This window comes from Eptatretus burgeri, chromosome 4 (genome assembly GCF_056783735.1).
Source record: "Eptatretus burgeri isolate ZD-2024b chromosome 4, Ebu_testis_v1, whole genome shotgun sequence".
NCBI classification, from domain to species: domain Eukaryota; kingdom Metazoa; phylum Chordata; class Myxini; order Myxiniformes; family Myxinidae; genus Eptatretus; species Eptatretus burgeri.
Window position 1 is genome coordinate 117,865,291 of NC_140964.1, and position 24,771 is coordinate 117,890,061.

Consider the following 24,771-nt stretch of genomic DNA (forward strand, 5'->3'; position numbering starts at 1 on the left):
GGCCAGGATGCTGGCAGTAACTCAACTACTCTTCATGAAAGACACCACGTGACATTCAACAAAAAACAACTAATACTAGAAACTGAAACACCCAGCTTTACAACCATCCAAATTAATGATACACTTTCTGATGCTAGGCCCTGCCTGAGAAGCACATATATGAAAATTTATAGTGAGACCAAGAATCAAACCTAGGTGATAAGGCTCAAAGGTAAGTAAGTGTGCTACCTCTACCAACGTGCAGGACCTGTGATCATGACTCCATATATACCACTCCCTGTGATGATTATGACGACTCCATATATACCAGGCTTGCAGGATGGCCTAGTGGTATGCATACTTGCTTCTAAGCTGTCGAGTTTGGATTCTAATCTTGGAAACACTGGGATGACAGTTTATAGTTGAGATTCAAATCTCAGCCGTAAACTGTCATCCCCGCGTTTCACAAACAGGGTGATTCATCAATGTGTGTGCCTTCCCTCGGATAGATGTTAAACTGGATATCTCATCTGCCATACATTAGTTGGTGGACCTTAAATATCTCATAGTGTCCTTTGTGAAGGGTAGGTGAGCTATCGGCAGCATCCTGGCCAAATTCAAAATTCCTGCCTTGACCTCCTGTGGCAGAGTGGTGAACAGTCCAGGATTGTACCCCTAGCCAAATGAATTATTTCAGCAAAACCATCGCTCTGTATAGAGCATTGTTCATGATCTGATGTGATCTGAACTTATATACCCACATTTTGTCCTTTAACAGGAATCTGTGAGGTGCAGGAAAAGGAACTGTGAGGTCCCATCCACACATACGCTATCTGCCATCATCACAAGCTAAAATCCACATACCCCTCCACCTCCAATGCATCTAAGCACCTATTCAAATCCCATTTAAACCCAACCACCCCTCTGCTGTCAGAGACCAACCTTTCTTGGGAGAGCATTTGATGCATTAACCACTCAAACTGAAAGACTCCTGCCTTAAAATTGTCCTAACTCTCATTTTCTTTACTCTCAAGCTATAAACCATGGTCCTAAAATTGTCCACTCTGCTGAAAACCTCCACAGCACCTATCTTGCCCATACCCTTCATTGTTTTAAACATCTTAATCAGATCCCCTAAAATCTCCAAAATATCTGATATTGATTCCACCTGGGAATACTTCCACAAAGACATACACTGTTTCATCACAAAATTTTGCATAAACGTTTGCTTTCTTTATAAACGTTTGTTTTCATAGTGCTCTCCCAACAATGTATGGAGGTCCTAAATGCCAAACATGAGATCAGAGCCATCTTCCAAGACATATCACAAGCTTTCAATATGGTCTGGAATCCCGCAATGCTCTCCAAACTCTCTTCTGATGGAATTCAAGTCAATCTTCTCTCATGGCTCATGGACTTCCTCTCCTGTCAGAGTCAAAGTGTGGCACTTAATGGAATTCTCTCATCTCCTCTTCCCATCCATGCTGGAGTTCATCAAGGCAGTGTTCTTGGCCCTGTGCTTCTTCAGGTTTTCATCAATGATCTCTCATATTCCCTGGAAAATCCTCTTTATCTCTTTGCTGATGACTCCACCCTCTGCCGAACCATCAACCATCTGGTGCTCAACGGCCACCAGCAACCCCCTTCTGGTGAAACTGCAAAAATCAAGAATCACTGCTCACCTTCATGCTTTCATTCCTCTTTTTCCCACCTTTGGAGCAAACCCCCACACTCTCTTAATTCCCACTCTTTCCTCCAGTTCTTAAAAACAGCTGTTCAGCACAATCTCTGATCTTCCCCCATCCAAAATCTTGATCTTTACTACCCCCGTTAATCCACCCCAAACCTACCTCCTTCAAATTCCCTGTTTTCCTTCCTGAAATTCCCTGAAATGTCCATCATGTTTACCCTGTGCACCTGGCCCCATCTCCTCTCTTCCACAGATCTCCTATTTTCTCTGCTCCCCACTATTTTGTCCTCCCTCTCCTGCCCCTCTTGTCTCCTGCCTTGCTATATGTTTCTGTGTATTAGCTCTTACACGAGCCTCGACTTGGTATCCTTAAAAAAAAATGGAAAGGATAAGTCGACTAACTGCAACTTTAGGTCACTCTGCAAGTCATGCAAAAAGTATTTTTACATCCTTAGGCAAGCCAGGAAACATTATCTTGCTAATCCAAGGTTGAACTCTTCAAACATTCTTATTCTGCAAAGTCTTATTTGTCCTCTTTCTACGACCACCCTCTACCTCACATCAAATACATTCTGCTCGAGATAAGGCAGAACATCAACTCTGTTTATATTGTGTCTTAAAATCTCCTGTATCCATCGGATGCATTGCATCCCATCATGCTCTGTCCACATCTTACTCCGTCGAATACAATACACCATTTATTTAGTGTTTGTCCAAATGGAGGTGGCACCATGGGTTGGAGTCGATGCAGGCTAGACGTCTCACCTGCCAGGGCCCAAAGGCCCTGGCCCATTGTTCTACCTTCTCCCACCCTGCTCCAAACTCCCACACGTTTCAAGTGTTTACCACCATGGCACAGAGGTGGCAGACTGAAGCTCCAGACCACCGGAGTGGACATCTGTCGCAGACAGGGACCATGAACCATCCCAATATTCTGGTTCACCTGTGGACCCCTGCGATGAATGCTGACTCAGCGCCTAGATCCAGTCCACCGGATCTGCCTCACTGGTGCAGTGGACAGGACCATCTGCCAGAAGAGTGTGGAGCACAGTGCTCACTGAGATTGCCGGACTGGTGGCGTCGAGCATGCAATTTCCCGATACGCCTAGGCCAACCCGGTTAACCACGTACTGCTGGGGCCGCAAGGCCAATGCATGTCAGGAGTCTGAGGTTGCTGGCGGAATGCCCATTGCAGATGCCACCAGACTCCCCTGAGAGGGCCATGCTGCACGCAGTGAGTTGCAAGCACCATGGAGATATTCTGGGCGAGGGGAGTAGGACTTGTGTCAATGGGGTACCCCCTCCTGAGACCTAGAGGCAGTACTGCAGGTCTTATAGGAGGGACCTTTCCCCATGAGCCCAGCCGTACCATGGGCCGGTCACTGCATGCAGTAGACCAGCCCATGGGAGGCTGGCCGCCTCTCGAGACACCACGCAGCTCATGTTATTTAGCTTTGTGTCCTCTGCCAAGAACATAAAGTTCTGTTCAGCCTCAAGCTTACACCAGTAATGGACCCTGATGGTAGTTACCCATTTTCTAAAATCATATTTTGATGCTCTTTTTTTTACATACAATGTCGAAGCTCGTATGACAGCTAACATACAGAACGTATAACAAGGGGTGCAGGAGATAAGAGGGTGAGAGAGGTAAGGTCAAAATAGTGGGGAACGGAGAGATTAGGAGATCTGTGGAAGGGAGAGGGATGGGGCAGTGTAAACAGAAGATAATTTATAAATCAAAAAAGGTAATATTAACTCAACAGTAATTTAGTGATGCTTCATCTGGAATATTGCATTCAATTTTTTTCACCACATCTGAGGAAGGACTTCGCTGCAGTTCAGAGGGTAGAGTGGAGAGCTGTAAAATTGATTCTGGGCCTAGCTAGGCTAAGCTGTGAATAGCAGCTGAAGGAGACAGGAATTTATTCATCAGAAAGGAGGCGACTGCAACAGGATCTAATAGGAAAATAAGAAAACAAACAAGAAGGAAAAAGTGGAGAGACAAACAGACGATAAAATGATTAATAAACTAAAACTCCCAATCTAAGAAAGAGAAGAGGAAAAAATGAGAGAATAAAGGAAGACAAAAAGGGAAGGAGAGAGAGATGAAGAAAAGGAGAGGTGATGTAGATAAAACGAAGTTGTAAAAAAATAGAGAAGGAGCAAGAAATGAAAAGTTATAAAAGATGGCAAATCTAATTGAACGACAACCGCTCGTCAATTATTCTGAAGATTTGTGAACCACCGTCCTCATCCTGACGATCAGGCTTTGTTCTTTCAACTGTCCATGGTGCTGAAAAATACCAGTGACAACCAGATGTGACTGAATGAATGTCCGGGAAGATTGAAATGGCAAGCAACCAGCTTAATGAGATGGTTCACGTGGGACAAATTGTGGGGTCAGAGTTTCAGAGACCTTCAAACGGCCTGATGTCAGAAAGTCGAGAATGTAAAAAAAAGGAAATTTATCCCGCACGCCAGTGAGTGCGCGCTGCTCTCGCTTTCTCCTCTGAGCAGTATCAGGGCACCACTTGCTTGAAGGAGATTTCCAAATGTTCTATTCATGAAGGTTTGGCCAGTTGAAAGACAAAGCCACTAAATCAGGCGAACAAGAAGCCAAAGAGAGAAACAAAACATCATATTTCCACACTCAGGCAGCAGAAGAAACTTGCTATCACTTAAATAAACAAACCAAAATGTAAACTTAAAATTTATTTTTTTGGAAATACTCAGTAATGTTCCATCACCAAAGTTCATAAGAAGTGTTGGATTGAGTTTGATAAACTGAACTGATGTTAATATGGAATAGGCAAAGCCTAGAAGCGAACGTAGACTTCTTACATTTGCTTCTGACTTCACCTACAACTTGTTCACAACTGTATACGCAATTTCTGGTTACTTCGGCCTGGATTCGGGATCAGCGATCAAATAATGTAAATCAAGATTAAAAATTATTTTTTGATGATGCGGGAGATATCTTAATTAAAATCAGTGGAGGAAATATATACCATGTCTGATATTTGGGTATTTCATGTCTCCGACGATGCCTTTATCGCCCGGCATGCATCATTCCCCATGACAAAAACCGGAAGCAAAAAAAAAACCGGAAGCAAAAAAAAAAAACCGGAAGCAAAAAAAAAACACAAGCAAAAGGGTCATAGCCAACGACACGGATTCCAAATTGCCAGGGTATTGTGTTGTTGTTGTTGTTGTTGTTGTTGTTGTTGTTGTTCTTTCCTATTCTCTCATGTGCACACGTAAAGTATGAAGCTCACTACATTCGCTATTATACAGTTATTCCTGATGTGAAAATATATTTGCAATTCTTGCTTAATCAGCGATATCTGTGTCTACACATTTTTACCTCCTCCACGGAAGGTGGAAGGAGGTTATGTTTTCACCCCTGTCTGTCTGTTTGTTTGTCTAATTGTTTGTCTGTCTGTCCGTCTGTCTTTGTTTGTGTGCAAGATATCTCAAAAAGTGGTAGACAGATTCTGATGAAATTTTGTGGACAGGTTGGGTGTGTGACAATGATGAACTGATTAGATTTTGGTGAAGATCTGAATCCAGATCCGGGTACTCGAATTTTTTTCGTGATTCTTCACCATTGAGAGACCGGGCCAAAAACGATATATAGCACGATATTTCACAAAGTTGTGGACGGATTCAGATGAAACTTGATGGATATGTTGGATGTGTGGCAAGGAGGAGTTGATTCAAATTTGGTGAAGATCCGAATCTGGATCCGGATCCGATACGGATAAAGGATTTTAAAACTTTTAAAGCGATTATTCACCCTTTGAGAGATGGGACTAAAAACGATAAAAAGCATGATATCTCAAAAATTGATTGGACCTGATATGTTATATTGGATCAGACATTGTGTGGCAGAGGTATGTGCTCGACCAACTGCCCTTCTAGTTACGAATGTATTTATTGTTTTGGTGTCTGTGTTAAGTCTTTTCCTATTTGTGTCAAGCTAATTTATACAAGTACTGTAGCAATTGGCCCAAAACTGTTTGAAATTATAATGAATTTTATGGTACTCATGTCACGATGGAGGTGTACATAACAAGGAGTTGCATTATTAAAGTAATTCATTTATAAAGAACAGATATCTCAGTAAAATTTAGATGAAAGATAACCGGAGCCCATACAGCTTGGCTATCGTTCAAGGAAGTGGAGGAATTGATAAAGGTGTTTTGTCAGGACAGACTCTAAGAAAAGAAAATATGGGCAATACCCCTGGGCACTCACCTGGTAGAATAATGATACTGAGGAGGAAGTCAATGTGTGATGGAATCAGCAAAATGTGCCGATGAACCAATGTTATGGGTCCGATTTTTTAATGCCGTGAACCAACTTGAGTTGCAGCATACCAAATATCATATTAGCCAAGTTTGGTTACAATTCCATCAGCAGTTTCAGAAAAGAAATTGCAAGTGCTTTTGTATGGACTAACGGACGGATGACGCACCATCCCATAAGCTCCCCAGAACTATGTTCCAGGTGAGCTAAAAAGAAGAAATTACCAAGAAGCAGAGCTTAATTAGAGAAGGAAAGTGCACCAATGGCAGGAATCAGTGACACATTCAACACATCATGAAACCCATGGAGCATGTTTACAATACTTGTGCAAATCATTGAAATGTTCAACAAGAGAACAACATTATAACATATCAGGCTATAAGTTGATACCAATCACTCAAAAGTGATTTGTGTACATTTGTGCCAATGCTTACTTTGTGCAAGTACCATAAACAATGATACAAGGATATGCCTGCTCAGCAGATGGGGAAAATCAAGCCATGTCATATTACTAAGCAATGCCGAAGCTTGATGCATGGACAATAGTCAGAGGTTGAGATGTTTGCTTTTCTTTGTAAAGTTAAGCTGAACAGGCAGACTGACAAACAAGGCACTGCAGACTAACTATCCGTTTGTTTGTAATAATCCCATTGTTATTTTCTAACCCTTCAGTGATGTGCTGAAATGTTGTAGCTTTTACAATCTCCTACACATATGTAAGGCCTTTACCCCAAAAAATGGTGTTCTTACAGGTATGTTGATGAGTCACCAGGGTTTATTAATACCTTGTTGGAGGATAACAGTGTGTTTGTTAAGTTTTGTAACTCTGGAATAGTTTGTAACTATTATATGTTTGGTTATCTTTTTGTTTTTTTGAAGATGGAACAAAACAACCTCAACATACCAAGATGGTTAAACATTGATGTGGACTTTCTATTAAAATTAAAATGTATTGTGAGGTTAATAAAACTTCACATATTTCTCAAGTTTTTCTCCTGTTACATATCCTCCGGTGTCCCATCGATTAGGTTACCTCTTTGCTAGGATCCTTGGAGAAATTCCTTTGGATGGATACACAGTCATTTCAAGACGTGCTTTCAGATCTTCATCATTTGTAAACTTAATGCCAAACCGATGTGATTTTCATCTCTTTGGATCATCCAAAGAAGAAGGGAAAAGTGTGGAATGTGATGGGGGATACTTTAGAACTTCCAAAGCCATCTGTGCTGAAGTAGTATTGATCATATTTTCTGCATGAAGGAAAATGTTATCTTGCAGTTGTCACACCCTGAAACAGCCTGCTTAGTCTGTAAGTGCAAATTGTTTTTTTCTCATTTCATTACTATACTGAGAGACAATGAGAACTCATTCAATAATTAAAATTTACATTTATTTAAGAGCATGTGAAAAAGGATCAATGTGCGCAATCACATGAGATTTGTCAGGGATAGTCTGCCAAAATCTGCATGGAGATGGGGAAATCGGGATGTGCACGTGACGTCACAAAAACGTCAAATGATGCAGGTTCTATACAGTCAGTGTCGAGTGTGACCACCTTAGGTGGTGATGCAGGCTTGCAGTCTACGGGGCATGAATGAGCACAGGTGATGGATCAGAGCTTGTAGTATTGCTGTCCAATGGAACTGTAAGGCTGCAATATGCTCTGCAACATTCCGTGAAGGGTTCGTTTGATTACTCCCAAAACGATAACACCGCAACCTCCAAAATGGTCTCTCCCAATAATGTATCCCTGAGCAAAACGGTGTCCTTGCCGATGGTACACATGAAGTCGTCCATCTGGAAAACTGACGCTGAACCTCAATTCATCGGAAAACATGATGTTTGCCCATTGTCCCCCACCCAAGTTACCAACAGCTGCTTCCCATCATTGTGATGTAAGTCGGTGTTGATGTGTCAACATTTGTCCACAATCAGGTCGACGACACCGTAAACCCCATGCAGCAAGATGATGTCATACAGTTCGGTCACTGATAAGTCGTCCCCTTATTCCAATGGTGGTTCGGGCCATTTCTTATGCTCTCCTGAAGCAGCTGCGGAGACGACTGATTACGATGTATCGGTCTTGTCTTGCTGATGCCACATGCTGTACACCAGGATGAGGATGGATGCTGAGCCTCCCCATAACTTGCTCTGTATCGGTTCTGAAGCATAGAAACTGTTGACTGGTGGATATTAAAGTGTCGAGCAACTCTTTCTTGACTGATTCCACGATTCAGCATACTGAAGGCTTGGTTCCTCTGATCATTCGTGAGACGTGGAACATTAATTCGTGGCCTCACAACTAAGATAACCTGTGTTTTTATAGAGCACCAGATGACCCGTGAACCCGTTGGGTTCCGGTTGTGACAGTGGTTGATGAAAAAAATCATTTCAAGAAAAAGAAAAAAAAGATAGCTCCAGCGAACTATACTGCTGAGGTTGTTTGCATTGATCAAATTCTCCCAAAGAGTACATGACTGAATCGGGAATTGGTTTTTAAATAATTTTTTTCGCTGCCCAATTTGAACGAAACTTGGTACTGCACACCACAGGAGAATGGTAAGTAAGGTGGCACTAAAATTTTTGTGCTATCATGTACCGTTTTGGCTGTATTTCGGGAACATACATACATGCATACAAGATGAGAGTTTATTAATATACGAGACGACCCGTGAACCCATTGGGTTCCCATTGTGACAACGGTTGATAAAAAAAATCATTTCAAAAAAAAAGAAAAAAAAGATAGCTCCAGCGAACTATACCGCTGAGGTTGTTTGCATTGATCAAATTCTCCCGAAGAGTACTTGACTGAATCGGGAATTGATTTTTTAAATAATTTTTTCGTTGCCCGATTTGAACGAAACTTGGTACTGCACACCACGGGAGAATGGTAAGTAAGGTGGCACTAAAATTTTTGTGCTATCATGTACCGTTTTGGCTGTATTTCGGGAACATGCATATATATATATATATATATATATATATATATATATATATATATATATATATATATATATATATATATATATATATATATATATATATATATATATATATATATATATATATATATATATATATATATATATATATATACATGTTGCACATGGAGCATGTTTTTTTTAACCACTGATCATCATTTCCAAGATTTGCCATATGGTGGCATTCAGACTCAAACGTCCATACACAAGCAGCAAACCAGGCTCGATCACAATCAAACCCCATAACAGATGTCCATCATGCATGTTTTATTACTTACTATTTGCTCACTGTTTGCTTTCAAGCTCAGGATATACTCCATCTAAATCATAAATGCGGTTTCATTGCCTCTCAGTCAAGTTGCTAATTCCAGTAAAGACCTCGCGGTCTGCATTAGCAGCACAAGAGAATAAAAACACATGAATAAGTTATTTTTTTCATCTGATGAAGAGCAAGGCCCAAAACATCAGCACTTGGTAATATTTTATGGCAGATGGGCAAAACCATTATATTCTCTCATTCCATTGCCGAGCAAATCACAGTATATGGTTTTCTCACATTCAGGAAATTCCACATTAACTAAACTTTTATAATGCCAAAACACTATTTCGATAGGATTAATGGGTGATGGCTGACACTTTAATTATTTGTGTGTGTGTACAAGAATATGTTGAGTCCATTCTGACCCGCTTTCACTCCTGAACAAAAATGATGGATGCATGTCTCATTCTGCATCACAATTTCTTCAAAAAAACAAAAAAAATCTTCCTCCCTCTCATGGCAGTCAAATGTCCACATCTTACTTCAACAGGTCTTATAGGACTCTGATGCAGGAGCAACACAATGATACAATCTCGAGAAAACGTGAGGTGCTTTTGTTAACCACACTTCCCATATTGACATCCATTTACTATACACTTTAATATACTGTACTGTATAGCACAATCCATAGCTATCTGTTCAACACATTTCATGTTTGCTTGAATGACAGCAGTTGGTCGAATGTGAGAATGCTCTAGTTCGTTCATTGATTCACGGCAATTTCGAACCCACCTGCACCACTTAATATACTAACTAACAAATTCCATAATCTCCTAAGAAAATCAGCTGGTTGGATGTTCACCTTCACAAGGAACTTAATGGCACACAACCGTTCCACAATACTACTGTATGTCGTATACAATACTACTGAATACTAAAATACAATACTACTGAATACTATTTCAGAAATTTGGTCACCACCTTAGTTGTATCCACCACTCTTTGACAGAGCCCGAGTTACTTATCATTGAGGTTTCTCGTTTAAAAAGAGTTCAATATAACATGAATTAATCACTATATGAGATGTATGATTGGCACACACCAAAAAACAGTTTGTATTTGCCAAATTGTGCCAAAATATCTTACACCCGGATAAGTACAACTGCCACTGCCTCCCCAAAGAAAAAGTAATAGATTTTGTACGATAACAGCTTTGCAAATGACGCCTGATCAAATGGAACATATTATGTCCAAGGTTAGTCTGTGTTCAGCAGAAAACAAAAGACGTAGCTGTTTTGGTTACACTGAGCAGATGTCCATCAATATGATTGTCGTATTATCATAAAAATCAGTCATGCATAAGCAATGGATGCCATTGAAATGCCAGCAGTTGCAGTGTTGATATAGCGGCCTACACTTCCAAGCCAAATGTTGTGATAAATCTCTTTTTTGGAGTCCCAGGTACATTTGCATTTCTATCCACTCACATATGGTATGGCTGGATAGTTGCACTTGTGTTTACAAATATAGTTCCGTATGTATTGCTCGGGTTATTTTCAGAATAAATTGTGAAATGTCAGAAATTATCATGCAAACAAGTCCCGGGAATGTTACCTTCCTGACTTTTTGGTTCCATATTTTACAGAAAAAACACCATTTGGTTTTTTTCTGTAACATTTGGTTCCATTTGGTTCCAGGAATGTTGCAGAAAAAAAACAAACAAACAAGAAGCATGGCATTGTACTTGGAAAATCTATAACACAAATTTGACCTTAAAAAATATATGGTGGTTGAATTGAATTACCAAATTTGCAAATCCTCTTCAAATTTCAAGTCAATTGGATGACCATTGACAATTTCAGAAATTTGGCCTATGTCGACTTTTTGGCCTACGTTGACCTTTTGGCCTATGTTGACCACATAAATACTTGTTCATTGAATTCAGTGAACTGATATGCAAATATTCAAATTTCAAGTCAATGGCATGAAAATTGAGGATTTTAGATAGTTCACCTAACTTGGTGACCTTTGTTGACCTATTGGACTATGTTGACCTCAAAAATAATTGGCTGGTTGAATGCAGTGAGCGGAAATATACATCCTCTTCAAATTTCAAGTCAATTGGATGAAAATTGAGGATTTTGGAAATCTCACCTAACCTTTGGCCGATGTTGACCTTTTCACCTTTTGACCTCAAAAACAATAGTCTTCTTCCTTATGACAAATTCTACCATGTGGTGAAGTTTTGTGAAGATCATTTTAAAATTGTGACCTGTAGACGATAAACATAAAAACAAGGAGTCATAGACTGGTACTTACGAAATCGTCAACTTGACGTCTGACCTTGTCTATAAAAAGCTGTCTCTAGAGAAGGTAGCGATGCAAACAAGAAGTTTCTACGATGATTCTGTACCAAACCATCAAAAATCGAATGTTTTGGATGTTTGACCTCACTGTGACCTCGACCTTTGACCGATTTTGACCAAAATGTAATCAGCGCTAGCCATCACCCTCCTGAATCACGTGGTGTAATTTGACATTGGTAGTTTCTTCCGTTCTCGAGTTATCGTGCCTACAAACAAACAAACAAACAAACAGAAACGGAAGGCATCAATATACTTACGAAATCTTTAGATTTCGTAAGTAATAAATAATTGCTGAGCAAATTGGAGGGCAAAGCGATAAAATAAAATGGTAAATGTGGAAAATTATATCCCACATACCACCAAAAACACCCGATGATTCCATTAATCATGTCCTCAACCTGGCTTAAATGCATATGTTGCATTGATGTTGGCATATAATACTCGGAATTATTTATTGTCAGGTCAGGCCAGATCATATCTGTGACTTGCTATTGGTATCATGTAAACATGTACTAACCTGTTCCATGGTCGGGTTGTCAGCGACTAAACTGTCTCCCCCACCAGGTTTTCTGGTGAGGAGGGTGTATGATATGGACACCCAGCAGGAAGAAGAACAAACCCTGTCAAAGGGCGGAGGAGATCCTTGTGAGCCAACGGCCATCCATATCTAGTGCCCAGCTGTGTCTGCAGACGTCCTCCTACAGTTGGGTTACTTCTTATTAGGAGGTTTGTGGCACGATTTGCACTCTGGCCACTGTAAAACCCTTCATTCCACAAAACATTCCAGAAACATTAAAAAAAAATCTGAAAACCCACTCCATGGGAGTACCTCCTGTGCAGCTTCCCTTCGCAGGGTAGCTCACCGGATGACGGGATTGGGGCCTTTGGAACCCCAAATTATTGATGAAAGGAGGGAAACCAAGGGGTAACATTCCCGGGTCAGATTGTGGGAGAGTGTGTCGGGGTGGTGCTGAGGTGTCGTCCATCAGAAGGTGGTCTCCTTGGGTTAACCTGAAGCGGTCCCTTTGGGTGGGTGCATGGAATGTCCTATCCCTAAGAGAGGATGATCACCTGTCTCTGTTATCATCTGAGCTCAGGCATTTGGACATTGGTATTGCAGCACTCTCTGAGGTTCGGAGACCGGATTGAGGCGATATCATGGCGGGTGGTTACACCTACGATTGGCTTGGTCACTTTGATGGTTACCAGGCCCAAGGAATTGTTGTCGCTGTGTCCAATAAGCTGACTCCAATGATAATTGATGTAACACCGGTCAACGAGCGTATTATGAGAACAAGGATTTGTCACTCCTTGGGTGTCATCTCCCTGGTCTCTGTATATGCTCCGAGTGAGGTGAGTGATCTCACCGTGAAGGATGCATTCTATGCCATGCCCAAGTCTGTGGCTGATCAGTGTCCCAGGAAAGATACACTTCTCGTCTTGGGGGATTTCAATGCATCGACTGGAACTGATGGTGATGCTTATGTGATGTGTGTTGGTCCTCATGAGTCTGGAACTATGAACCAAAATAGCAAGAAGTTCCTTGACTTTGCAAGAAGTCATGGACTTAGGGTGGCTGGTTCATGGTTTCAGCACGCACAAGCTCATCGCTACACTTGACATTCCAACGCTGGTGGGGTGGCAAAGGAGATTGACCATGTGCTCATTGATGGTTGCTGGAGGATGATCCAGAACTGCAGGGTCTACCGGAGTGCTCAGTTCCTCAATACTGACCACAGGCTTGTTGTATAAACGCTTAAGCTGCACCTTAAATCCAGGAGAATGGTACCATCCCAGCCTAGGACATATGGTGGCAAGCTCAATGATGAGAGGGTAGCTGCGGAGTTTGCGAACAGACTGAGTGGAAATTTGGAGGGTATGGGTGCTTTGGGGGATCCTGTTTGGGGAAGAGTTGTGAAGTTTCTTCAAGAGCACCGTCGTTGCTGTTGCCAATCGACATCTTGGACTCGCCTGAGAGCGACAAATAATTTTGTCTCTCAAGTGACACTGGATACCATTGCTCAGAATCGCAGTGCCAGGCTGAATGGCAGAGCTGAGCTGTTCAGGGAGCTGAGGCGTAAAACTATGTGCACTCAGGGTGGACAAGGAGGCTTATGTGCGAGGAATCTGTGAGCGGGTAGAACATCACCTGTGGTCAAGAGATTCTCGTCCTTCTTCGAGGGAAATTCGTGCTTTGCGTTCATCCAAGCCCTTCCCTCGATGTACTGCAGTTAGAGCAGAGAATGGTGGGTTCGTGACAAGGGGGTCCGAAGTGAATGCCGACTGGGCCGGTTACTTTGAGCGGTTGTACCAAGCTGATCCACCAGCTGTCGAGTTGGACGTCAGGGGTGTCACAATCCCTGTTGCTGACCCTCCAATCAATTGTGGTCCACTTTCATTTGTGGAAGCACAGGCTGCAGTGAACCGGTTGAAAGGGGGAAATGCTCCAGGGATCTGTGGCATCCATGCTGAACTTCTCAAGGCTGGTGGAAATGCTGCACTCATGTCATTGCATGCAGTTCTGTGCTCTGAATGGAATACAGGCATCATCCCAACTGACTGGAAGAGGGGCCTTGTTGTCCCTCTCTCGAAAGGGAAGGGCGATCGCCAAGACAGCAACAACTACCAAGGGTTGACACTGCTCTCAGTGCCGGGCAAGGTCTTTGCTCGGATAATTCTTGATACGGATCAACACCATCTGCTTGAGCACCAGCATCCAGGGCACTCAGGCTTTACACCAAAGAGATTGACCTTATCATTGCTCTTCAGGTCCTCACCAAACGCAGATGAGAGTTTTGTCAGGAGCTGCTTGCAGCCGATGTTGATCTCCATAAAGTGTTTAATACAGTGAATCGGGATGCCCTCTGGAGGATTTTGGTCTTCGTGGGGTGCCACCAAAACAGATTGATCTGATGTCTGAATTGTACTTTGGTACTGAGAGTGCTGTGAGATGTGTGATACCATCTCTGCCTTATTTCCAGTTGTTACTGCAGTTCGTCAGGGGTGTGTACTGACCCCCACACTTTTCAGCACTTGTTTGGACTGGATTCTGGTGAGGATTTCAGAGAGATCAAGCTGTGGTGCATCATTTAGCAATTTCAAGATCTCTGACCTTGATTTCGCAGATGATGCAGTCATCTTTGTGGAGACTCCATATATCCTTTTTGGTGGCCCTCGAGGTGCTGAATGAGGAGTCGGAGCTGCTGGGATTACAGGTTTCGTGGGTCGAAACTAAGATGCAGGCTTTCAATGACATCATGGATGCTGCTATCCTGTCTGTACCTGTCTGTGGTGAGGATGTTGAGGTCTCGGAGAGATTCACTTACCCTGTCAGTGATATTCCTGTCTCTGCTGGCTGTGAGCCAGAGGTCAACAGACGTCTGGGTCGGGCCTGGGGAGTAATGGATTCACTGGATCATGGGGTGTGTCACTGCCAGTACCTGTGTGGGAGGACGAAATGCTGAGTCTTTCGGTCCTTGGTGCTTTCAGTCTTGCTTTATGGATGTGAGACTTGGACTCTGACTCAGGATCTGAGACGGAGACTTAATTCCTTTGGTACCAGGTCTCTTCGGAGAATCCTTGGCTATCACTGGTCAGACTTTGTGTCCAATGATCGGGTGCTGAGAGAGACTCAATTGAGAATTTTTACCTGCATAGTCTGTGAGCATCAGCTGCAGCTGTATAGAAAATTGGCTGATTTTCCTGACTCTGATCCTGCTCACCAGATTCTCTCAGCAAGGGAGCCTCGTGGTTGCAGCAGGAGGATCAGCATCTCACAATGGGGATGGGCAAGGCTACAGCCTGGGGGATGACCAGTCATAGGCCCCTTGAGTCCCGGCAGAAAGTAGATGCAGCGCAGCGCTGCTCTGCCAGATGCTCCCATACCCGACCTGACCTGAATTATTTTTGAGAGCAGATAGTGCCACCTTATGTCAATGGTCTGAGCGAGCAACAGAGTCGAGACCAAAGCCAGGCTTCTCTTCTTAGGGTGTCCAAAGTTCCCCTCCATTATTTTTTCTCCCAATTTATGTAATGTACAGCGAATGTACATTTTATAGACGAACCTTATTTCAGAGAGGAACTTTCTTCTAATTGGATAATGGATCACAGACCTCAATGTTATTGGCACAGCATCATTGTTTGCATATCTGCCTTTTCCTGGAGTCACCATCGAAAAAGATTCCCAATATGTTGATCAAGCCAACCTCTTTCCATGATTTCAGTTTTTCCTTCCTGAAAATTTGTGGCTATATCCATTGTGTTCACACCATGTGTCCTCCGCTTGCACTTGTTCTTCCCCACATCCATTATTTTTCCAAGTCTCGCTGTATTTTCTCCTTCAACCCTGCTGTTGGTGGGTTTCCCCTCTCTTTATACTCTTATCTTTGTTCTATTACATCCTAATACATTCTATGTTCCAGCTCCTCCACGAGCACAGACTCGATACAAAAAAGTTAGCATTCACACAGTCCAGCAACATCCGAGCTGTGCCTTTGATGGCCTTATCAGCAAAGTTTAAGACATACCCTGATGTCTCTATGTTACTCAGGTATTCTGACTTGCAATAACGCATAGATAGGAAAGGTATATATTGCTCACAGCCATTAATTACAACACAAATCATATTCTATGTTTTATGGAATTGGCATGTGAGCTTGTTTGTTGGTTCATGTCTAAACCCTTCGTTGATGATGTAGAAAACTCAGGTTCTATTCACATTTACCATTCATGCTAGTCCATTGTCTATGTACATAAATGTAATCATGAATGTAAAAGTACATGTGTCTATTCCTGCCTATGTCCCTTCAGAACAATGTAAAAAAGAAAAGTTACAGATTTTGTTTTCATTAAAAATATGCTCGCCATTCATCGATTAAGTACACAATTAAGCTGGTGGAAATGGTGGAAAAAACTCTGAAAGTCTAAAAAGAGTATATTTGTATGAAACCTGGATTGGTAAGCTGGGTTTTTATCAGCAATCCGATAGTGATATGGTAATCCCTCTGAGATGAGCTTGGTTTCCAGAAGCTTAGAAGACAAATCCTTCATACTGCTGCCTTCAGCCAAAATTGAGACCACAATCTATGATGTCTTTACAACTCAGACACCACAACTGTCACGCACTTTAATTGCATGCTTGGAGGTAGGCTCACACCCACTGGCAGCACTGCTATACCAAACTTATCTTTTCTTACAACCTTTACTGCAGCTGAAAGGCAGACATATCTGAACTGGTGTTTATGTCTTCACTCAGACATGAGAAAACGCAGTGTAACCCCGTCTCAAACAACTTTTCATGCTTTGATACAACTTACAACAATGGTAGTGATTAAAATTTTGTAATTTTTGAGATTCCTTTTGGGCATCTTTTATGCTCTTTAAAGCACCTGCTACATTTCCCACAGCAGAAGCAGTTGAACCAATTAGGTCTTTATGTTTAAGAGAGCCTGGTGTTGGCGCAGTGGTTAGGACAGCGGCTTGGGATCCAAGAGGTCCTGAGTTCAAGCCCCTTTGGGCCACTGAATTAATACACCAGGGGGTTGACTCAGCCTGTCATCCTTCCGAGGTCGGCGAAATGAGTACCAGTATACTGGGCTGGTGTATACCCCGGTTAAAATAGGTGTACCTTATCCCTGTGTCATAAGAGGCGACCAGGGTTGCGTCAGGAAGGGCATCCGGCGTAAAACATGTGCCAAATCACTATGCGGATCATACGGATGATCCGCTGTGGCGACCCCTCACGGGAGCAGCCAAAAGAAGAAGAAGAAGTTTAAGAATAGTTGAACCGATACCCATTAGAGTATCAATTATCCCATCTCCGCTAAATTGATGCCCTACGCCCATTTGTCTCTTAGGTTTATAGTATCCTCTACCAAGATACATACCTTCACCCTTGTAGTATGGGGAAAGGAACATCCCATCCCCTGTAATTATTTTATATTTTCCCAACTCGTGTTTCCTCACAATAAACATCATATGTATTTATTGGAAAACTTCACGTAGGTGAATTCTGATGGATATAACTTCTCCATTAAAAGAAATCATACGATTATCTTGGTCGGTTATCCTAAAATTTACTCTGTGTATGGTTTTTCCTGACACAGGGAGATAAACCAAATTTTTGGGTTCCATATTGAATTTATAACCATTTGGGGTTGAATATGCGCTGAATGGAAATATTGTATTTGTTTTTATTCCATCATTATAAGCACCATCAATCAAATCACAGTGAATTAATACCGAATTTATTCCTGAGGATATTTGAATGACATTATCACTGTAAACCATCCCATTAGTTTCAATCTTTTTTGAGGAGAAACTCAGTAACTCTCTAAATTAATTATCTATTGTGAAATCAACCTTGTAGTTATTTTTTATTTTAATCGTTGATTTTGAAGTATGTTTTTGAATATCTATAACAATATTTTTGGTTCATCACCCTGTTCTTTCATAAGACGAACAATTTCGGAAGATATTTGAGAAATCTCATATGTATGATTCATGATTTGAGAGTGAGATCTCATGATCTCACTCCGGGTGAGAGTGTTATTGTTTTGTATCCACTTCCCGGATTATAACTAAATTTGTCATTTTTCTCAGTTATATTAAATAAGGTATTATAAGTTTCCATGGACAATAAAGATGCCTCGTATTCTTTTGTTGGGTCAAGTTGTAGTGGGTATGGGAATGAAGATGTGTGGTCACTTGATGTGAAATTAAAACTCAGGATTGTGCTTCTTTTCTTATTTAATATGAGATAAAATGTCTTTATATTGATATTTATTAATTATTTTCATGTTCATCAACTGGTCTAAAATGGCTGATGCTTCATTAAAACAATTGTTATTTCCAGCCTTCTTACTACCTAACAACAATAACAGTCTATTAACTAATTGCGATGGGTCATTTGGAAGAAAACTAACACCTGAACCAAGGCTACTTAAAGCCTGAATAATGTGTTTCTCCTTCTCATTCTTGCCACGTTTACCAGAAAGACCAACCGTATAATTAACAGAGTTCAGCAGATCAATATATACTCTATCATCATTATTTTTCATATCCAATCGTTTATCAAAATACTTTGATTCACCCCTCACAGTTGAAGCGTGTCTTCCATCTTTTGTGAGAAGAAACATTAATCTCGGATTTAGTTTAACAGGGGGTTGAGCAGAACCCAAGAACTTTAATTCATCATTAAATATCAATACCTTTTCTTGAACAAGATGAAATATTGCTGGTTATTGTGTTGGAATGAGTCCTGCTTTGGTTTTTGAATCCGCTGAATATTCATTGTTTTGAAGAGCATTCACAATATAATCAGGGGGGTGATTAATCTCTTCCAGTTGTTGAAATAATCCTTCATCATCATATTCTCATTCTCCTATATGCTCTAATTCTTCCTCCGTCATTTGACTGAAATCTTTGTCATTTCAAGTTTTTAGGCATATATTCTATTGTGGGAACTGTGGAAACATCTATAATTTTTTTCTTTAGAAGTTTTTAAAAGTGGTTTAAAAATTTCTCTTGTTTTCTTTCAAGTGCTTCTTCACCCGTTAAGGCCCAGTCACACCTTGACGTTTTAGCAAGCTTATGCCGATTTTTGTAAAATTTGTCTAAAACGCTGGTACATGTTGAGTACGTTATGGGTAAGTTTTGATAACATTGAGAGCACGCTGAAAAACACTGCCATACGTCGTTGTACGCTGGCTTTAAACATTGAACTTTTGGGTTTTCATCGAATTTTTTCATGCTTGAAATTTTACGACGTATGCCGGCGTATGACTCACACGTTCTACTACGCTGGCCATTAGCTGTAGGCACGTTATGCGATCGTTGACAAATGTTGAAACACGTTACTTGTAAGTTACTTATAAGTCGAAACACGTCGAGGTAATGTTTAGTGTACCCAAAACTTATTTCTAACCTATGAGTAGGGTAAGAATACTGATTCTGGCTCACTTTTCCCCATGTAAATGAATGGGGGATTTTCAGCGATTTATTTTTTTTTTCCCTAAAAATAAACCCCCCTTTTTATCCCAAGGTATATTTATTTGTCTCCCCTTTTAACCTGGAGGTTGAACCTCATTGAATTGAACACCTGGGGGTTGAACAGCTCACTCATTGAACCTATAAAGATTTGTTCATTCTCAAATTCCTTCAATAGTTTAATTTTCTTTGCACAATAATCCCCATCTAAAATATTAACAAACAAAACATTTGAATCTTTATATTTTTTAAGATACCCCATTTGTGTCATTACGAAATGATAAACTTCTCTTAATGCTCTTGTTTGACCACCTCCTGAGCCACAGGTTATTTTTTGTTAAGCCCCGCCCACTTTTCTTTAAGCCCCGCCCACTTTTGTTAAGCTCCGCCCACTTTTCATAAGGTATTTTTTCTAAGCCACGCCCACTTTTCCTAAGCCCCGCCCACTTTTGCTAAGCTCCGCCCACTTTTCACAAGGTATTTTTTCTAAGCCACGCCCACTTTTCCTAAGCCCCGCCCACTTTTGCTAAGCTCCGCCCACTTTTCATAAGGTATTTTTCCTAAGCCACGCCCACTTTTCCTAAGCTCCGCCTACTTTTGCTAAGCCCCGCCCACTCTTACATCATTTCCAGTTCATCTCTGACTCACAAAGAAATCACTAGAAAATTACAGGATGTTATGGTTTTGAAAAATTTCCCAATGAAGGCTTGCCTAGGCTTGCCCAGGGAATTTCCAAAGGAAACCACACCCACCAGTCTTTCTCTATAAAAGCTTCAAACCCAGGCTCCATTTTAAACATTTGTTCTTGCTGGCAATGGTGTTCTGTGTGCTTGTCTCAAACTCTCTGTCTTCTATGGAACTAAACCTTCAAGTTGATGAACTGGATTCAAACCTCTTATCTATTGAGGTAAGATTTTTTATTTTCCTATTTTCAAACTTTGATTGAAGCATACTCATTTAATAATTAAATAACTTAATTAATACATTATTATTTTCTCTCACAGGAAATTGTATCTGAAAATACTGCTTTTGCTACAACTTGGGGGGAAATTGTTGGCTTGGTTGAAGACCTTGAGTGGGATGACTTTGGTGTTCCTTGGAACTCTCTGTCTTCTATGGAACTAAACCTTCAAGTTGATGAACTGGATTCAAACCTCTTATCTATTGAGGTAAGATTTTTTATTTTCCTATTTTCAAACTTTGATTGAAGCATACTCATTTAATAATTAAATAACTTAATTAATACATTATTATTTTCTCTCACAGGAAATTGTGTCTGAAATACGAAATGAAAATACTGCTTTTGCTACAACTTGGGGCGAAATTGTTGGCTTGGTTGAAGACCTTATGAGCGACCAAGACCCACAGAACGAGTTCGTCCTTGATGACCCAACCAAAGAGTTATACCTTGGAGACCAGCAAAATCCTGAAAAAGAGTTTTACAGCAATAGTACTCATTGTGAGTTATCAAGACAATACCCACTGAACAAGTTATACCTTGATGAGCCAGAATACAAGTTTTACCTTGGAGACTCACAAATTTTGAAAAAATCAGTAAATGAGTTCTGCCTTGATGGTTTTAATAACTACCTTGGAGACTCAGGAAAAGGGTTTTGCCAAGATGGTTCTAAATATGGGGCCTACCTTGGAGACTCACAAATTTTGAAAAAATCAGTAAATGAGTTCTGCCTTGATGGTTTAAATAACTACCTTGGAGACTCAGGAAAAGGGTTCTGCCAAGATGGTTCTAAATATGGGGCCTACCTTGGAGACTCACAAATTTTGAAAAAATCAGTAAATGAGTTCTGCCTTGATGGTTTAAATAACTACCTTGGAGACTCAGGAAAAGGGTTCTGCCAAGATGGTTCTAAATATGGGGCCTACCTTGGAGACTCACAAATTTTGAAAAAATCAGTAAATGAGTTCTGCCTTGATGGTTTAAATAACTACCTTGGAGACTCAGGAAAAGGGTTCTGCCAAGATGGTTCTAAATATGGGGCCTACCTTGGAGACTCACAAATTTTGAAAAAATCAGTAAATGAGTTATCCTTAAGAGACTTTGTAAGTTGGTTTTACTTTGAATACTTGAAATGTGGGTTCTGGATTGATAACTCACAATGTGATACATATCTTGGAAACTCAACGGGAATGTGGTTATACCTTGAAGACTTGGAAAGTTGGGTTTATGTTGGACACTTGAAACTTTTTTGGGGGCTTTTATTTATTTATTTATTTATTTATTATTATTATTATTTTATTTATTTATATTTTGGAGACTTTTGGAGTTGCTATCACTCTTTGGGATCTAAACCTATCGATGTAGTTCTTTGTCGGATGGTGCTTGATGGGAGCAAGATCAAAGAAAGTTCTGGGAAGAAAGTGCAGGCTTACTCCCTCTTTCTACGTCATCAAACCTGAAAGCCTTAAAAAGACAGAATTGGAAGAAGAGAAAAAAAACAAAAAATATACATTGTTTGTTCTGGGAAGAAAGTGCAGGCTTACTCCCTCTTTCTACGTCATCAAACCTGAAAGCCTTAAAAGACAGAATTGGAAGAAGAAAAAAAAAAAACGTAAAAATATATATATATAGGTGGAAATCTCATTTTGAAAAAGACATTGTGTTGGGTGAGGATTGAGTTGGGGTTGAGATTTTGAATGTGAGGGTTGGGGTTGAGATTTTGAATGTGAGGGTTGGGACACACACACATACACATCAACAAACAAAAGTTAAGCCTTGACTATTCAGTTGAGGATTCTGTGTTTGAGTTCACAGATCTAAGAACGTCCCCCTTGACACACATTATATACTGTTATACACCTCGGACTTGGCCCTCGAGTGTCCACAACGGTGTATAGTAGGAGGGAGTGAAGCGCCAACCTATTGCTCCCATTGCACACACACACACAAACAAAAGTTAAGCCTTGACTATTCAGTTGAGGATTCTGTGTTTGGGGTTCACAGATCTAAGAACGTCCCCCTTGACACACATTATATACTGTTATACACCTCGGACTTGGCCCTCGAGTGTCCACAACGGTGTATAGTAGGAGGGAGTGAAGCGCCAACCTATTGCTCCCATTGCACACACACACACAAACAAAAGTTAAGCCTTGACTATTCAGTTGAGGATTCTGTGTTTGGGGTTCACAGATCTAAGAACGTCCCCCTTGACACACATTATATACTGTAATACACCTCGGACTTGTCCCTCTAGTGTCCACAAAGGTGTATTATCTGCTTAGTTTTGTCTTTTGTAATTCCTGTGAATAAAATGAACCTAAAATCTCTTCCCCTTCCAAATCATATATTTTATAAGTCCAAGGAACTGTATCTATTACATCAACAATTTTAAAAAGTTCTTTCGTCCATCGTTCAGTAAAACCCTTTTCAAAATGAGATTTCCACCTATATATTCTTACGATATCACCAACTTTGAACTTAGGTTTTCTGACATTAATCTCTTTTTCATATTTTAATTTTGTAAATGTTTCTGATGGCTTCATATTCGTTGACGTGTGAATCGTGTCATTATACTTATCCACAATATCCTGAATAAAAGATAACCATTGTTGTGAACCGAGTTGTGTGAATTTTTTATATAGTCTCTCTTTTAAGGTACGATTAAAACGTTCAACAACAACTGCCTTCCCTTCATTAAAGGTACTGTATAATGTAATACTGTTATTTTTTAAAAAATTCATAAATGTCTTGTTATAAAACTCTCTACCCTCATCAGTCCACAATTTCTTAGGTTTTCTCTTACTTTTATTAAATATCTGTTGAAAAGCTAACATAAGAGTATTACCTGTTTTGTTTTTTAAAGGGACAACCCACGCATATCTACTCCTCAAATCAATAACGGTTAAAGCATACTTGTACCCCTTATCATTATTGAGTTCAATCAAATCAGCAGACCAGATATAATCAACTTCCTTGGAATAAACTTTCCTTCTCTGAAACTTTGTGAATATTGGTTTATGTAATTCATCAGCTAATTGCTCTTCAGTCTTAATGGCATCATTAGAGCCTATAAGTTTTTGAATTTCCAAGTAGAAGTTTCAATTTAGCACTAATCATCTTCTTCACGATGAACCTATCAACTTTTTCTCTCAAGGTTGGATTTTGTATCAGAGACAAATTATACAACATTTCTCTATCGGCTTCATGCTTTTCTTCCAACGTTGTGGTATTCCCATAATCAATATCGTGTCTCATGCACACTTCATCAACTCTATTGATTGGTTTACTCCAGGATTTAGGATTGTCTGCCTCATCTAATCTTTTATCTAAGTTTGTGCCTGGACCACAGAAAGAATAACCTGGAAGATGTAATTCCCCTGGTATTCCAGTAGTTGTAAATTTACTTCCTGATAAAAACTTTTGTATATCTCCTCCGAGTTTGTGTTTGGAGATAAATTGATTTTTTTTGAACGACACACCGAACATATACCTTTTGTATAACCCTGTTATTTTTACTTTTAATATATGAAATATTTTTAGTATTAGTTTTCTTTTTACATTTGAGACAATAACTCATTTATTTATGAGAAAAATTCCTGCAGAGTGCAAAAACCTTTTTAGTTTCCAACATGCACATTTGAATCTTAATTTTTAAAACATAAAGAATCCTTAGAAATGCCTTCACTCTCTCCTCCATTTATTTAAGAAAAAACTTGAATTAAAATCCATATCTTGTCGATGCTAATAGTCTTGTCGAAAGTATTGCAAATAGACTTGTCAATTCTTTGTTTTCCTCCTCGGTGGGTTGAGTTATTTTCTGTAATACCACCAATCTTTTTTGAATCTGACTGCTTTCCATATTTTGATATTTATTCATTCTCTCTCTTTCCTCCCTCTCTCTCTTCTCTCTTTCCTCCCTCTCTCTCTTCTCTCTTTCCTCCCTCTCTCTATTCTCTCTTTCCTCCTTCTCTCTCTTCTCCTTTTCCTCCTTCTCTCTCTTCTCCTTTTCCTCCTTCTCTTTCTTCTCCCTCTCTCTCTTCTCTCTTTCCTCCTTCTCTCTCTCTTCCCTCTCTTCTTCAACTCCTTCCTCATCCCTTACTATACTTGAATCGTTTACACCCCATAGAATATTATACATATATTCATCAGGATTTCTTGTTATTCCTGTATCCAAAATAATTTTTTTTTACAACAGGATACCAATAAAATTTCTTTTGAATTTCTTAAAGAGCCTTACCTTT

At 40.2% G+C, this 24,771-nt stretch overlaps 1 long non-coding RNA gene across 2 annotated transcripts in view; it reads left to right on the forward strand.

The window, feature by feature from the left end:
* The first annotated feature begins 20,037 nt into the window (after window positions 1–20,037).
* The window catches only part of LOC147028957 (uncharacterized), a 31,183-nt gene continuing 26,449 nt past the window's right edge, over window positions 20,038–24,771 (forward strand). Inside the window, exons 1-3 of one of the 2 annotated variants that reach the window (XR_015057783.1) lie at window positions 20,050–20,476; window positions 20,574–20,738; window positions 20,836–23,146. This is a non-coding gene — a long non-coding RNA (uncharacterized LOC147028957). Of the gene's footprint in view, window positions 20,477–20,573; window positions 20,739–20,835; window positions 23,147–24,771 lie in introns of those variants that run through there. The other variant, XR_015057784.1, reaches the window with a different exon arrangement.